This window comes from Onychostruthus taczanowskii, unplaced genomic scaffold (assembly GCF_017590055.1).
Source record: "Onychostruthus taczanowskii isolate IOZ18803 unplaced genomic scaffold, ASM1759005v1 scaffold78, whole genome shotgun sequence".
Lineage (NCBI taxonomy): Eukaryota > Metazoa > Chordata > Aves > Passeriformes > Passeridae > Onychostruthus > Onychostruthus taczanowskii.
Genome location: NW_024505671.1, coordinates 3586468 through 3603166, shown reverse-complemented (window position 1 = coordinate 3603166; position 16699 = coordinate 3586468). Strand labels below are relative to the sequence as shown.

Sequence of the window (16699 nt, the reverse complement as noted above, 5' to 3'; positions counted from 1 at the left end):
TTACATTGTTAGCTTGTAATAAATCGGGACCTTACTTGACTTATGAACTTCATGAAGATGATCACAGAATTTTTGTCTGTTAAAGTCTTTATTAAGTAATTTAAAATCTTATCCCAGTGAGAGCCTTTGCTTGGGCTGATGGTGTGCAAGTATTATGTTGCCTTCCAGAGGCAGAAAATGTCATAAGGTAATGCTGCTAAAGATCTTAATTGTCTCAATACATCTTGGTGTTCTTTAATGCCTCTAAATTAATTATGCAATTTAATATTGTTATTAAGTCTTGAATTGCATTACTTCAGCAGAAACATAAAGCTAATGTGATTGTGTACCATAGGAATGAAAGTACCTGTGGTTTTAAGGATTGTTCCCCAACATTGCAATTATTCAGTAAATTTCTAGATCAGAGGGTTCATAAAACATTTTACTGGTATGTTCCTGGTGGCCACTGAATATGTAACTTAAAAAGTCAAAAACCAGAATTACAAGATATTTCTTGTAATTTCTCAGAAAGAGAGTGTAAGAAATTAAGGCTATTGCTAATAGCTTATGTGCCTGTAGAAAAAGATGTTACATAAAACATTATTTGTGGGAAAAACACTGCTTCTCATAGTCTGGAAAAAGGCAATACTAAAGCCAAACATCCCTGCCAATCTAACCAGACTACTTTTCATCTTACCTTCAGATTTGGCTGTTGGCTTAAAGCTAGTTTAGTTTAGTTTTTTACAGAATCTAGCTAGGTACCTGAAAATTTTAGTATTGTCGTAGGTAGCATTAGTTCATATCTGTGGGATTAGTCTGGTATGATTAAGCTTTCCTTGAAGATGAAAACGGTTTTCCACTTCCATAATTCAGCCTGCTACAGAAAGAAAGCAGGTGTGAGTTCTCTCCCCAGTTTCTAAGGCATTGAATTTTCTGAAATATTAAAAAAACTTAAGTCACCTCCAGTCATGTAATCTATCAGAAAAAGGCCATAATTTTCTTTGCTTTCCAAAGCATCCCTGTGAAAACAGAATCATTATGCTTTAGGGAACATCACTTCTACTGTGAATGTATAGAAACAACACTTTATCTTTGATTAAATTCAAATACAGAAGGCGATTAAATTGAAATACAGAAGGAAATATGTATAGGCAAAACCCACGTTAATTCCAGCTAGAAGATATGGCTGGTGTTGCCATCAGTTCTCAAGAGAAATGTGTGCTTTCACATTTTGTCTAGGTGACAGCACTTCCATTACTGTAATGACCTGTGAAATCACAGGATAGGAAAGCAGAGCTGCATGGCAGGAGTGATTACAGTGAATCAGTCAGGAGTGCCTGCTCTTATGACACTGCCCGTGGAAGTCAAAGCACACAGACCACATGGTCTGCCGTGCCTCTCTGTCCTGGTTAAGGTATAGGTCATTCCCCTGCTTTCATAGATACATCCTGTTAGAGCCTCACCTCCTGTACCACTGAGTTTATATAGTTCGGAGTCATTTACACTGTTTTACTCATATTAACTCATCTTAATAAATGTATATCAAAATTTATACATCAATGTTGTATTGTTGTATGGTGATTACTACTGCCCTTGGTAGTAATCGGTTCCAAGCTTTTCCTAATACTTGGAATTAAATAAATCCTGAGCGAAGCCAAACCTGTATTATCTGAGCAGAAGAGTTAAACCATGATAGGAAAGCCAGTGGCTTATTTTTCCTGGGCTGTCTAGTCTTAGTAATGCATTGGGATGGTGTAGTATATTTTGTAATTTTGAAGATCTGATTTGTTGTTTAAGTTGTGAATTTAATGAAAGAATGTGGCATGACACAAAAGCCTCATGTCAGTGGTTTTATCTTTCCACATATAATTCCTTTCTTTTTTTTTCCCCTTTTCTCATTCCTTCTCCCCACCAGGCAAAAACTGTTTAGCTTTTTATTTTTTATAAACAAATAAACAAAAAAATGAAGATTTTGATAGAGAAAAAAATGATTGAGCTGCTTTTTCCAATACTGAAGTTCTGTATACTAATTCAATATGAAATTAATAACAGATCTTGGACTTCAGCTGCACAGAGAACCATTCTGCAAGTGATCTTAAGAGGCTAATATGTTGTCAGACACAAGAAAAAGCATGTTACAGTCCCAAAACATGCTTACAATATTCTCCCATGGGGGTCAGGACTGTTTCCCCCAGTGAAGCTTTCTCTTAGTTTTTTGCTCCTTCAGGTGGCACAGGGGGACAGGGACAGGGGTTGTGGTCAGTTGATGGTAGCTCCTCTCTGCCACTCCTTTCTCATGCTGCTCCCTGTTCCAGCCTGTCCACAGGCTGCTGTCCTTCAGGATGAGCCTGCTCCAGCCTGGGCTTTCCAGGGGCCACACATCCCACAGGGCACTGCCAGTGCAGCTGCAGGGCTCATCCATACCCTGTGGTGCTTACCATGGAACAGGTTACACCTGGCATGAGGCCCTGCATCATGGACTGGGATGCCCAGAGTGGAGGTGAATCCAAGGCTTCTTAGCTGATTTTGATTTATTGTTTCAAGTGGAGCTTGTGCCAGTGCTGCTGTGTTTGCTGCTGTCCCTGGGGCATGCAGGGCTGTCTTCCTTACCTTCTCAGGGACCCTCTGGGTGCCTGGGAGTAGTTCCAGGAGATGGTGTGTACATCTCTATCACAGTGTCCCAGGGTCCTACCCCCAGGTAGGGGAAGGCACCTGCTCCACAAGAGCTCCAACTGAGGCTGGAGGAGGGCAGGTGACCCCATGCCAGGCTGTTGGCTGCACTGTGGATGAGAAAGAGGGGATTTTGGTAGTTGAGTATTCAAGATTATTGCACCTCTTGTCAACTGCTTCTCTCTTCTTTTTTCCTTATAAGCATCATTAATCACATAATTTCTCATCAGATGTTTCATTAAGACATTTTTTGGGTAGTTTTGTGTATCTGTGGTACAAAATGGAGTTTAGAAAGAAATTCATCATTACTTGGATTTTCCTGTACTGCCTGGCAGGCTTAGTTAGGAAAGGCCAAATTATGGGACATTTCCTACCTGGGTATTCCACTGAGCAAGCTGCACATTTCCATTAACAGACTTACAATCCCTTTTCAGGAAAGTCCATCTGCTTCCAACTGATAAAGCAGCATATCACTCACTGCACATTGAGCTGCCTCATGATAATTCAAAATTTTACTTATGCTTTCCCACTTTCTCAGATTTAACACACCAGACGTATCTAGTGTACATAAGTCACACCCAAATATTTCCTCAAATATTGAAAAGTCTACTGTTTTGTGAGACTTTTTTTTTTTGTGTGTTAAGAGTAATCAGTTACAGTAAAAACCACATTGGGGAGGCTTATTAGTTGCAGAGATGGGTGGAGAAAAGGCTGTCAATACAGGAGTCATGAGTATCTTGAAACTTTTGAGTAACTCTTAAATTAAAACTGTGCGGAAGAAATGGAGACGTATGTTTGCTTGGGACATCTTTTTCAGATAAGGCTGTCTTGTGGACAAGAATGTTATGGTTTTTTTGCCATGTGTGGAGCCTAATTTTTTTTCCATAGTGAAGCCTAATCTCACTCTAAGTGGCTGGATGGATCAGAGTGTTTATAGACTAAACAGTGGATGGAAGGGATTGGTGAAAACAATTAAGGATACCAATATGTGATCATGAGAAATGAACACTCAGGAAGGGATTCATCAAAACAGATTTAGATGTGCTGCATAATGGATGGGGAACATGAGATCCTCCTAAAGCTTACGTCATCTCATCCTGAGGCCAACAATTAAAACATGTCAGCTCGGTTGAATGGTTCTTTGGTGTTGTAGGTTTTCTTGTGTTGACTCTGCAGCCTATACAGCTCAGGGGTAGATGCCTGTAACTGTAAAGATATCTAAAATGGAACCACTTACTAAATTATTAATGCTGATAACTGTATACTAAAAAGTGAGCTTCCTGTTTTGTTCTGTTTAACCATTATTATCTCTTAGTGTCATATAAAATTATTCATGACATTTAAAAGATTTCAGTGTAAAATAATAATCTTTGTCAGAGACACTAGTAGTCAGGTATCAGTAAGCACCTGAAGAACAACAGTCTAAAAGAGAGTCTAATCACTTTGCAAATTTTAAAAAGCTTTTTGGGTTATATGCCAGCTATGTAGAAAACATAAGTAATAGAGCAATTAGATTGAAGTATTCTTCTAGTGGTTTTTCCTGATGTTTTTCTCTTCCCTAGCTACTTGTTCTACTGATTATTCAGATGCTAGTGCGCTTCTGAGATGCTTTGTTTGTGAACTCAACTGAGTCGAACACCTTTATGCTGAGCAGTCCTAACTGAGTATTTCTGTAACAGGCAGTCAGCTTTGTCAATAAACACTGAAATCACTATTCTAGAGTGAAACAAATGTCATATGTCCAGATTTAACATATGTCTTAATTTTTGAGCTGTGAGATTACCAACCTAAATCATATCTGAAATGTTTGGATTTCATTTTACCGTACTCCTCAGAACTTCAAACTAAGATGAAGGCTTCTAGTTCTTCAGCAACTGAAAGAGTTGGCTAAGACATTACTGTGAATTGACATGTCTTCACCAAGAGCATTGTACTAAATCATGTTGTTAATCATTAGTTTTTATATCTGTTAAACTGAATGAAGGGAGCATTAAATTATTGGGTTTAGCCATCCTGAATAAATAAAAGTAGAACAAGTTGGATGAATTTGTGATATCGTATTTGTCCCTGCAAAGAAATTCTGTTATGACCTACATGTTGCACGTTTTTCTGTCATATCACTGGGGAGGCACTTTTCAAGTGTACAAATACTGCAGTTGAAATCTTCTACCGTCCATCTTTGATATTGTCTTGGTCCAGAATGAACCTAACCTCTGTCTAATGAGATCCACTGAAAGAAGCACAAGGCAGAGATGCTTCTTCCATCTTGCAGACTTTTTCATGTCTGAAGCTCAAGAATCAAAATGTTTCCTGCTCTTTAAAGTCCACTGGAAATAGAAACTGCCTTTTTTCTGACTTTTTTTTTTTTTTTGGCATTAGGATCATATTCATTATTATTATTATTCATATTCATTCAACTATTAAAATGCTTTTTATCTATTTAGGTACCTCTGTAGGCATTTTTGAGGTTGAAAAAAATGTGATGTGTAAAAGTGTTGATTTTAAATATGTTATTTCAGCAAGAAAATTAAAATATGTAACTAGCTCAAGTTTTTGAGACCTTTTCTTGTCCTCAAAACAAGGCAAAATTTGAACATAATTCATTTAAAAGATTGCAACACATGAGACCACCTTTATCTCTCTTGACACACACTCAAGTGAAATACTTACCTTATTATGTGTAAAGTTTTCCCAGTCTGTGAATTTTATTTTTCATAGAGAGGAACCTACTTGGTGAAGCACAGGAACTAATGTGCAGAGTCAATGCATGCAAATTTGTCTTCTCAAGTAAACAGGGTAGAAACTTAATTTCTTAAGTATCCTTAGTTTTGCTTTCAACAAAAGCACTTCTCTTATTTAGAGACCTTTCTGACATTCTAGTCTCAAGTGAAATTTTATCAAAGATGTATAAAAAGCTAAAGGCAGCACACAGAGTCTCATCTTGTTTTAAGTATGGCTTCTCATGAATATAGGAAAGGAATTGTACAAATCATAAAATGCGTTTTTCTGTTCTGTACCTGGAACACCAGGTTCCTGCCTTTCCTCACCACAGTTTGTGGGGTTTTTTGGTATTGAAATCCCAGTTGTATTGGTGGTGCCACGGATTTCAGTCCTCTCCTCTTCATAGTGTGCCCATGTATTCAGAGCTTAACTGAAATTCCTTGGTAGTGCTGCCTCCCAGACCCCACTCAAGTTAAAACCCTGCTCACAGTTTACAGCAGAGTTTAGGTGTCAATGCCTAGAAGCACCCCTCAAATTAAATTTTCTAGCACAGACATAGTAAATGAGGTTAGAGGTGGCTGATGATGGTTTAAATAAGTCCAAGCTTCATGCTGATAGCTGGCATGGGGCTTTGGAGGGGGGGTTGTTGGCAGGATTGCTTAACTGGAGCTTGATGTTTTCTGCACAAGCTGGATTGTCAAGAGGCCTTGATCACTGTTCATAAAGATTAGAGTGTATTAGCTTTGTAGCTGAATATACAAACAGCAAAAGCTTATTTGAAGACACTTAGTTTATTGTAAATTAAGGCAATGAATTCCAAAGCTCTGAGTCACAACCTGCATTATTAGGAGGGTAAAAATGGAATCTTGGTAGTAATGGCATAAAACTAAAATATAGTAGAAAATTATTGGGAAAATTTTTTTAAAAAACTGAAAATAGCTTGAGAAGCTAACTTAATAATAAATTAGTTTTTTGCTAACTAAAAGCATAATGAATTGATGAGAGGGGAATTATCAAAATTCAAATTTTAATTGCCAGAAACTTAATTTCCTCAACTAAAATGAGGCTCAACAAACCAAAAAAAAAGACTTCTTTTTTCAGTTGTTTTGCAGTCTTAAAAGTTTGCAAGTTATTTACAACTTTCATCATGTAGCAGTTTTTTAAATTATTTTTCTGCATTGATAGTGTAAATGAGAAGTTTTTCAACCTTTGTATTTTCTGAATTTAAAAAAATGGATCAATTAATTTTTAAACATTCAATTTTTTTAAGAGCAATTCACATTGTTATTTCAAATTGTTGACAATGTAAACATTCCACTAAGGACCTCTAGGGACCTCAATTAAACAAAATTTGGTACATGCTGTGCAAATTGGAGTTTTACTATGTGAGTGAATTATTACTGCTGCATTCCTGGAATGAAGCACTAAAATCAGAACTGCTGTCTTGAGAAGTCTGGAACCATCCTTCCTGAGTCAAAAGATTGAGCTCTAGCACCAAAGGCTCCATGAGATCCTTTCAGAGCTTTACAGAGTGAAAACCCTTTCAGTGGGAGGGGGTTGATGATGCACATGATCTCCCGGCTGCTCTGTGGCTCTCTCTGGGAGTTTTGCCTTCTTTGCCCCGTAACCCTTGGTGCAGAAATGCTTCCTTGTGCTGCACTCCCTGTGCGTGCTCAGCCTAGGAGCAGTGGTGGGAACAGAGCATTTTAGTGGTGCAATGGCTAAGCCAAGAAGTGCCTAGGGAAAGAAATTTTTCAGGAAGTGGGTTTGGAGTGATAGTCTCTCATCTGATAGATCCTGGACTGTAAGGGTCCTTCTCAAAGCCTGCTCTTATGAAAGGGTTGCCACACTGACATGTCCAGCTAAGAATTGTTTTGCACTCCTTGTAAGACAGATGATACAAGTTCTGGACATATTTAATCTGATTTGTTTCCTTTCTGTTCATTCTTTCAAATACAGCCCCTCCTGTGTTCATTTGGTTTAAGGGGGTGTTCAGATTGGCTTCCACTCCAACTCATTGCACTTCTTGACAGTACAGGGGTAGTGGAGGGAACAGCTTTCTTCCAGGAGAGTGTTTTACCAGAGGAGGGGGAGATCTTCATCATTAAAGGCAGAGCTGTGTTACATGTGCTGGGTTGCAAGTGTGTTACAAGTGTTACATGCAGCAATGTATAAGGGTAGTAAATGTGTATTTTTTTCCCTTCTGAAAATTAACTGCAATATAGTCTCGGCTTTGTTAGTAACCTCACCCTAATTGTTGCTGTTGAGTTTTGGTGGTGTTTTTGGTTTTTTTTTTCCTGAGTAACTGAACATGCAGCAGAGCAAATATATTCACTCTTTGGTCTGTGGCCTCCTTTTTATAACACCTGGGAGTAAAATCCCTTGGCTTTCTGGTAAAGGCTTAGACACTAAGAAAAACTGTGAAACATCTTGATTAGATTCACTCTTTTATTTTTAAGTTTTTCAAAGAGGTCTGGAAGCCGTAGGCTGCAATGGCAGGCAATAAATGGGATAATAATGGCACATGGTTCTACTTGGCCCTAATTATATGTAATGAAATGGAACATGGCAGTCAGTCAATCTTTCTCCTATGCTTCTGATTCAGAAATTTAAAACTTCTGTAGAGGAAAATGTTTTGTTTAGGTTTTAATTATTAGTATTTTTGCTTCCTCTGTTACATTTTTTACATGAAAAATTACATTCCTGACCAATTTTCTAAAGTCGTTAGCTTGAAAGACTGCATAATTTGGGGGAGAAAAGGAGACCCCAGTTCTTAATGCTACCTTTTGGGTGACCTGCTCCTTGGTCTGAATGGGCTCATCATTCGTCTGTGCTGGAGATGTCCATTTTCAGACACAAGCTACACAAGTTTGCTTGCTGATGCTGCTGTAGCCTTAAAATAATAAGATCCCCAGGAAAGTGGTGGAAATTTTGCTTGAGTTGCTTTATTTCCAACTAGGCCTCTCAGATTGGGGGGGGGGGGGGGGGGGAAAGAAAAAAATACCCAAACCAGTATTATTTGGCAATAAAAAATATTTTAAAAAATTGTCTTGCTCCAAATTAGGCCTTTTAGTTTATATGACTGTGCTTTCCTCATGTTTTTAAAATCTTCTTTAGTAATTGTTCCATCTTTTGTTTTGTTCACAGCCTACATGCTGACACAGTACCAGTTTTGTTTCCAAAAGAGGAGTTCACAGAATTACAGTGTCTGGTCCAACTAGCTGCTCTGATGATCCTCACTGGACCATGTAGGTAAAATTCAATAAACCCTATTTATATCCACACTATAACTGTAAAAGTATTCAGCATATTGGAAAACATCTGGGTTTTGGCAACAATGCTCACATTGTGGAATCAGGGTCTTTTGGAGTTTATGGACTCTAATATCATTAAGACCCTGAAACTTTTTTATGAGTTTTATTGTCAACAGAAGCACAAAAATAGACTGTGCCGTATGTCACAATGTGTTTGGTATTCTTGTTTTAAGTACTTGCAGGTGCTGGCAACAGGTGATACCCCATCATTCCTGTAGGGTAACTCCAGTAGCAGCTGCAGTGGTGAAAATTTCAGCTTAGGCACAAAACCCAGCAGAGAAATTGAATGAGTTCTGGAGCAGAAAGTAAACATTGAGCTTCTTGTTACTACAGCCACCAAAATAAGAGCTAGCCAGGTAAGAGCTATGCTGAACAGGTTTACATGCATGGATAATTCAGTTTGCTATAGAAGAGCTGTGAATCCAATGATTTATGTTCCATTTCTTGAAAAGTGTATTTTTCCTTTTTGTTTTGATATGCTAGTTGCATTTAGTTTCAACAAGTCACCTCCCTCTGAGCTAGCAGACCTAGGCAAAGGACTAAATTGTTCCGATTAAATTGCCAGCATTTATTGTCTCTTGAGTGCTTTGTCCCTTGTATGCTATGCTGTTTTATGTCTCAGTTGCAGTGGCACTTAAGATAATTCACATGAATTGGTAAGCTGCAGGGTTTATGTCTACATTATAATCGGTGTTTCTTTTGCATTCCTTACACTGTAAAAGATCTACCCTGGTTTGCATTTCTAATTTTATGGAATTAGCTGTAAACTTGGGTGTGTAGACTGGTTTAGATGGCCTGTATTTACACATGCTGGCACAGTCTCTGCACATAAGAAACAGCTCTCCTCACATTCTCTTTCGGAACTGTGACATTGAAAGTTTATTGTGGTTGTTTCTGGAACATCTTGAGACTTCATTCACTCAGTTCTGTCTGCAGAAGGTTTTTAAGTCATCTGAGTGAAGCATCTTCAGAGTGTGCTGGCTGAATTTTTTATGGCTTCAGTTTTACAACAGGTGCCTCAAATGAATCCTGTAACAATGTTTATACCTAATTTTTTATCCTGACATTATGACAAGGTATATTGCATGCTGTTACATACACAGCTGCATTTCATGTTGTGTTGAGCACAATCCAGATTTCATTAGATGTTTTTCAGGTATTTTGCAAAAAGCGAAAGGTTGTGGTTTGGGATTCCTTACTTATTTTCTTTTATTTGCCTAGGATGGCAGTATTTCTGTTAACAAAAACTGAAAACATATGTTTCCTGTTTGGTGGTGAAAATTAAATTGAAGTGATCTTAATTCATAAATATCTTGCTATCTCCAGAATGGAAAAAGGAGATTCGTATTTTCTGTTTTGAGTATCTAGAGTCTTTCCCAGTTGTAACTGATGGGTAGGGAAGCAATCCCAAAAGACATTTATTGTGCTGGAGAGGGTATCAAGTCTGAGGAGAATGAGAGAATATCTTTTTTTTAGGTGTCAGTGGCACAACTGTTCCATTGCAGAAAATTTTATAATTAATGCCAAATTTCAGGATACCTGAAAGAAACTGGAACTGTGCTCAGTTTAGTCTGAAAGGAAAGTAATAAAGTATTTAAAATCATAAAGTTAACTTCTGTACATTTTGTTACTGTCCACGTCTCTCTTCCTGTACAGACATGTAATATTTATCACGTAGACTCTGGTGTGACCATGTGTAAACAGTGAGCCAAAAAAGAAATGTTAAAGCACCATATAATCCATTTTCAGAAAAGCCAGGGATTGATATCTGTTGTTTGAGTTTTTTTCTTGATAATAAATTAATGGCAACAAAGCCATTCATGCAAATAAATATGATGGTTTGCTTTAGATTTACACTGTACTGTCATGCTACATCTTAAGGGATCATATCTAAAAGGAAATAATAAAGTAATGGTCTTTATTACCCACAAGTGTGCAGAGCAGTAAACAGAATTTATCAGTTGTGCTGAACATGTTGTATTCATCAAAAGGAACAGTATTATCTTGCTTAGCACAGATACCTTATCTAGACTGGGCTGCCAGAATCTTAAAATTTTGCCTCAAATGCAAGGATGATTGTCACTATGATGTGCATTTGTCATGTAATGCAAGTAGTACTTGTGCTTGAGTAGCTTTCAGCAGAGCGCAGATCTTTGCAAAGGTTGTGGCACATCTTGGATCTCTAAAACAATTTAGAGCAATTGTGCAATTTCTAACACAGTTGGTGTAACTTTCATATAATGAAAGTTACATGGATACGAGTTCATGGATGATGTCTGATCTAAGAAAAGCAGGGTCTGGGAAAGTGGAAGCAAACACCAAACTGCACAATTCTCATCCAGGGGCGTTTCCAAAGGAGTCTTTTCTCAGGTGACTCAACCTGATCCAGGAGGAAGTCCCACTGCCTGTTCACGGCTGATCCAGGTCTTCTCCAAACAAAGATGGAAACATGAATTCTGTTTGGGGTGATTTTTATTTTAGATTGAGAAGCCACACAAAGAGAACAAACATACATTTCCATGAGAAAAGGGAAAAAGAGAGAGTCCCATTGTGTCCCCCTCCCAATACAGCAAACCATCCTGACCTGAGCCACAGGACTGGCTGCTCTCGTGTTTATGTTTATTCTTAAAAGGTTTGTACAGTAGTATATGGAGAAAGGAGAAAGGTTATTTTAAAAAACCCAATTTTTAAAATGTTGCCAATAGGTAAGGCTTTATAAAGGGAAGGCCTTGATCCATGGCTCCAGCCTGCTACTTAGGCTAAGTAGGAGGGAGCTATGGGAGAGTGACTCAGCTGGAATAGGAGTACAGAGAGATGGACTCAGCTGGAATAGGAGGCGTGAGAGATGTGCTGTATGGTGGTGGGCTCACTTGGACTTGTTGTGCCTTCAAACTGTGTAAACTGATAACCTGCTAACTGCTTCAAAAGGCCGGGTTTTTGGCAATAAACAGCACTCTTTTGCACCTGCCTGGGGTCTCTGCATCACTCGTTACTACAACAGTAAAGATTAATTCATATTTGTTCATAAATTTGATTGTAAATATTTTAATGGATTTAAATATCTGCCTGCTTTGTGATATTGATAAAATCTACCAACTCAATCAGAAATTAACACCAGAGCACTGATGTCTGTTTTATAGAGTAATTACAAAAAAAATTTGCTCCTATATATTACCCCTTGAAAAATTATTCAAGCTCTTAATCCAATACTAATGAAAAATTGTATTTTAATTTATTTCTCTGTTTGTTTATTTATTTATCCACTTTGGTAGTAGTTTAGAGTAGAAGAGTAAATTTGACAAAAGGAAGGGTCATTTCAAAGCACATGCAGTCTGTGACTGTGGCTGTCATGCAATCATGGTGTAAACACTTGCAGTGTTTAATTGTCTATTTCCTTTGAAGTGACTTAGAATGATGTTATTTCAGGAGAAACATCACAGCTCAGATTGTTGTGTGTCTGTGCTGGCATGTTAAGCTAGCTGCTCATCCATGAGGGTAAGGTACTATTATGCTTTATAAAGATGAATAATGGCCAAAATTAATTTTCTAGAAACAAGTTCCTCTTTGTGTTCAGTTATTTCACCAATTCGATGCTGTAGCTATTGATGGTGAGGGGAGCACATAGAATGGGGTTCCATTTATTCATTCATAGCTACTTATTTATGTGTAAATAAATAACTTTAATTACTTGGAGGATAAATGTGACACAAACTAAGCGTTTGTAATTTTCCTCCTTAAAGAAAGTCTGCTCTTTGTACTAGAATTAAATTTATAAGGATTTTTTATTTAAATGAAAGATGGAAATATTTGTGTGTTTAAACTTAAGTATACAAAATATAATTTTTCCCAGCTGAAACTCTCTCTAGGGTATAGTATAAACAATTATTCTTTCATTACGTGCATTAAAAACTCAAGTGAAGTGACTATGTCTGAGTTCCATTCCCTCTGAAAAAACAACTTTTATCAACAAAGATCTTTCAATAACCTTTTTTGAAAGGAAGACTATTAGTTAGCAGAATTACAAATTTTTATTTCCTCTGTCATTTAAGAAAAATCTCAGGTTTTTTTGTAATGCACTTCACCAGACAGGTCACATTTAAATTGTGAGGGCTGACTAGCTTGCAGCTGTAGGTGGTATGTGAAATGCAGACTTCAGGAAGAGCATGATTTCCACAACCACTTCAAAGGAAATACATTATAAATAAAGTACATTTCTCTAGGGGCTTACAAAACCATTCTGTTTATAATTTAAATTACATTAAGCTAAATAAAATAGTACAGCAAAACCCCCAAGAGAAAAATACTTCATTTAAGTTTGAACATTACATTACTTCCATTAATTGCAAGTATTTTATTCTCTCTCTAATAGTTTATTTTTCATTGACTATATATAATTAAAAGTATTGTCATTGCAACAGGAGCAATTCTTTCCCATCTTGTGTTCCAAGCCCTTGTGTTCAGTAGATCACTCTGGTTTTATTTGCCTGCCTGCCTTCATTTCTCAGTGCTTTGTTACGGGTGACTAACACTCTGAGCATCAGGCTGTGATAGAAGATTACCATCGCTGTGTCACGCATGTTCAGCTGTATCAAACTCCTGCTGGAACTGACTCTCTCGACTCAGCCTGAAGTTTTGTATCAAAACAATGGAGGGGGTGAAGCTTTCTTCGTAGGAATATTATAGAGTATCCAAACTCATCCAAACTGTGCTGCTTGCTCTTTCCAGGGTGCTTGCATGGGTAACTGTTGAGCAGGGACTGCAACACAAGGAACAGAATCCATTAGTCTCCCTACTCCATAACGATAACTTGCAGGCAAGGGAGTCTGATAGGATATGAAGATAATATGTCTTATAGGAGAGGAAACTATTGGAAAAGCTTAGTGAGCTATCTAATTGTAAGAGTGATTTATTCTGCCTTCCTTTTTCACCCCGTGACAAGACTTTACAGGCAGAACCAAATCAGGCTGTCATTCCTAAGAGCAAGGAGGGCAGTAAATCTGTGCTGCCAAGCTCTCTAATATTGACAGCTTTGCAGTATGGGTTTCTGTAGAGATAGTTTAAGCACATATAAGCTTACAGGAGCTGAAACAGGTTGTATAATGAAAACAGGCCAATCCCACATATGACACTTATTTCCACTTTAGAGTCAACTTTAAAAAAGCTATTAACTTCAAATTGATCCCTATTTAAGTCTAAAATATGCTTTTTTGTTTCGTAGCACTTAATTTCACATTATTAGAACTATTTTTACTTAGGAAAAGAAATGTTTACAGCTAGATATTAACACTATTGAAGTACACATATTTTTCCATAATTTATAATTTTATTTTTTTAAGTGCTTTCAAAAAGCAGTCGTAATTGAAACCAATGCTGGATTGAATAAAAAACTTTGTTGACCTGAGAGCGTCAAGTAGAGTAGCTAAACCTCGAGAAAAAAGGTAGTACACAATATCAAAGTTTCGACATGTTTTCTTTGAATCAGAACTTAAGTTTTATGCGAAAAGTAAAGAGACTTAGTCAGAAAAATCTAAACAAAAAAATTCTCCAGTAAATTTCTAAGCTTTTTCATTAACATTTAAATAATATTACAGTTTTGTTGTATATACTAAGGAAATAGTTCTTTTTCCTTTCTGCTTTACAGATTATTTTCCCTCCAATACTATTTGTTTGCAATTCAAAAGTAGCTTTTCTTCCTACTGTAAATGATTGCCAGGTGGTTAAACAATGCAGGTAATGAACACCAATGAAATACCAAAGTTACTGCCCTGGAGCAAATAGGAGTTTTTCCTGTATTATTTTTTAGCGTTCTCCAAAATTGGGCATACTGGTGGATGAAAAGCTGGATATGGCCCAGCAATGTGCTCTTGCATCCCAGAGAGCCAAGCATATCCTGGGGTGCATTCAAAGCAGCATGGCCAGCAAGGCAAGGGATGGGATTTTGCTCCTCTCCTCCGCTCTAGTGAAACCCCACCTGGAGTGTTGTGTCCAGCTGTGCAGACCTCAGTACAGGGAATAAATGAACCTGAAAATAATCAGGGCTGGAGTTCCTTTTCCCTGTAGAAAAGCTGAGAAAGTTGGGTTTGTTCAGCCTGGAGAAAAATACAGGGAGACTTTATTGATGACTTTCATTACTTATAAGGGACCTACAAGAAAGATGTGGATCGACTTTTTATCAGGGCCTTGAGATAGGACAAGGGTTAATGGTTTCAAACTGAAAATGGATAGATTCAGATATAAGGAAGTTTTTTTGTTTGTTTGTTTGTTTGTTTGTTTGTTTTTTTATGATTAGGGTAGTGAACACTGGAACACATTGCCCTGAGAAGCTGTGCATGACACATCCCTAGAAGTCAGTCATCAAGATTCAAGTCTGGATAAGACTCTCAGCAAATGAAAGATGTGTGAGCTGGTTTCAGGGCTTATTGGATTAGATGACTTTTAAAGGTCCCTTCCAACATATTGTTCTCTGAATCTATGAAAGATATAAAAAAATAATTTTCATTAGGTAATTAAACCTCACTATATTTGTTTTCTTTTCTTTTCTCTTATCCCTTTTGACCAACTTTACAGTAAATATATAATAATTTCAATAATTTTAACAAAGGTATATTTTTATTATTTTAATAAGCTTAAGATGCATTTAAGATGAATATATCACCACATATTTAGTTTAGCTCTCTGCTTGGCATGGTTTGTGGTAGGCTGAATAAAAAGGTAGATCCTTAAAAATTGGAAACTTATTAAAAATTATTAAAAATTGGAAACTTCTGTGCAATAAGGTCCATATTTCTGTAGGTATATGTATGCTTGCATCTCAAAAAAACTCAACAGACTAAGATGGTTCAGGCCATACTCTCAGGGCTGATTGCTTGATTATAACAAAGGAACAAAAGTCCTTGGAGAAATTCAGATTGATAGCAAACATTGGAGACATGGCATGGGAGGGCAGCAGTCCCTTTGTCCCTTCTCCCAGCTCTCGTTGCAGCTGTGTTCCCCTTGCATTGCCTGCCCCTCTCCAGACCCATGGTGCACAAGGTGACAGTCAAGTTCTCCTTGCAAACCTTTGTGTGCAAGGACTTAGGGAGGAACTTGCAGTCATTATCCCAGTGATATAACCTTAGAATTTCACTGAAATATTTATATTGCTGTCATAGAGGTGCATAGCCAAAGCAGTGAGGAGCTGTGGATTTCCTTTAATGAGGAGCTTTGAAGTGAGGATTTTTTTGGAACTTGCAATTTGTTCACTTGACTAGATGAGCACTTAACTGTGCACTCTGCCTTCATACACACTGCCACCCAACCACCAACCCATGCTCTGAATGACAGCAAGGCAGTAGATGGTCTGTTAGAAAATTCATTCAGAATACAAGTCATAGGCAAACAAAGTTGTAAGTCCCCTGAATCTGTTGTTTCACTCTAAATTAAAATCAGCCTTCAAATGGAAGATTAATGTGGAAAGGAAAATGTGTTAATTCCAAAATTTTCAAAAGTTTCATAACAAAATATTTTCAATCTTCTGTATGTACGACAACACCTTGCTGGTCTGTTTTTCTAGTTACATTTTTCTGAATGACTGCTCTCATCTCATATTTGTGCTTTTCATATTGCCTCTCAAGATTTTATAGCACTGTCTTGAAATAACTCTTCAAATCATACTCTTTTTTTTATCATTTTGAACACTGTGGTGAGCAATTGAAGATGAAATACTGCAGCATTAAAGTCAGAAATACTTCAGGGTGCATTAAGTAACCTAAGTGTGTAAAGATGCAATGTAGAACATACTACACTTATACAGAGGCTAGCTATCTCTCTGTTGTTTTCTTTTTTATCCCATGTGTTTTGTGCATTGTGTGTCATGTGTTAGCAGCTGCTATCAAAATATAAATATTAGCAGATATCACATTGGAGGTGTCAGTCCAGCTGCAGTCAATAACCAATGTTGCTTTGAAACACAGAAAGCAGGAAGAAAGGAAATGGTCCAGACAAAGAGGCTGCATTTGTACTGTTTCTCTTGGATT

General features: G+C 37.3%; 1 protein-coding gene across 4 annotated transcripts in view; it reads left to right on the top strand.

The window, feature by feature from the left end:
- CHRM3 (cholinergic receptor muscarinic 3) overlaps positions 1-16699 on the top strand; it is a 257443-nt gene that overhangs the window by 128332 nt on the left and 112412 nt on the right. For 3 of the 4 annotated variants that reach the window (XM_041423481.1, XM_041423479.1, XM_041423482.1), the window contains exons 3-4: positions 8518-8618; positions 8858-9040. The gene's annotated coding sequence lies outside the window, so the exon portion shown is untranslated. The remainder of the gene's footprint in view (positions 1-8517; positions 8619-8857; positions 9041-16699) is intronic. The other variant, XM_041423483.1, reaches the window with a different exon arrangement.